Raw genomic sequence first — 1,230 nt, forward strand, 5'->3', positions numbered from 1 at the left:
GCTTGCCCTGCTCGATTATTACAAGCCCCAAGTGCCATCACATCAGCATATCGTAATATTCTCGATTTGAATAATTACCGGCCATTATTTCACAATTTGAATTGTACGATAATTACAATAAATAACTATTGAACTACTTATATCTTTTGTTTTCCGGCATTTTCATTATCAGATTTTTCGAACGACAACTCGAAAAGTGCCGGTCTGATCAAAAACTGGTAGAGGAACTTTTTATTCGGTTTTCGTTGCATAACCCGCCATCCCACAGTCCGTGTGCGCGAATTTTGAAACACCCTGTATATTGCAGCTGATAACTGGTGTGATTATGCCAGAGACATGGAGAGGGGAGATAACGCATGAAACTGCGCGAAGTTACAAAACAAGGGGGCTGCCATTTTGACACCCATTGAAGCGCGAAATTTGAACAGGACTATAAAGGTTTACTGACGCAACCCAGAGACATCTAACGCAATCTTCATACACTACACTCTATTCGGCAGCAGCTCCGTAGGAAGAAACTAATATCTCAATCCAAATGAACAAAAGAAAATGCCAGTGACGTTGACGTTACAAAATAAACACTTAAACCTCGAAAAAAGCTCTCCTAAACACGAACACACGCTAAAATAACACCACTATAAACACAACATGACACAAAGGGTGTAAAAATGGCAGCGCCCATGAGGTCGCACCCTTTCTTGGATGCGCACTCGTCGATCACCGATCTCCCCTCTCCATGTCTCTGGATTATGCTTAACGTTAACACGGTTAACACAAACTGACAGAGGTGAAAGAAATTTGGAACACTTTGGCAGCAGGATCATCCAAATCCCATGAGTTTTTAAATTTTTGTTGTTACTTCCTTAATTCTCGGTACCACCTTGGAAGTAGGATCCCATAAAGTTATCCTTGTGTCCACATACATAGCAGCTTTATACTTCTACTCAGCGCCACCATTCGTGCAAAAAAAGAAGAATTTTAAAATTTTGTTGCTAAATTTGTTTAGAGTAAAATATTGAAAACATTCATGAGAGGTTCCACTCTGAATATACCTATATCCCCTACGATTATGCAGTTATGCACATGGTTTTGAAAGCTGGCAACCGCGCGACGGGAACGACTTTCATGTTAGTCTGCATCTTGGTTTGAGCTGTCGTCAAGAGAGCATCGTGGAGCTTAAGTTTATTGTATTTTTTGTTATTTAATGCAAGTAGGTATAGTAATCTTTGC

This window comes from Photinus pyralis, unplaced genomic scaffold (assembly GCF_008802855.1).
Source record: "Photinus pyralis isolate 1611_PpyrPB1 unplaced genomic scaffold, Ppyr1.3 Ppyr1.4_LG4, whole genome shotgun sequence".
NCBI lineage: Eukaryota > Metazoa > Arthropoda > Insecta > Coleoptera > Lampyridae > Photinus > Photinus pyralis.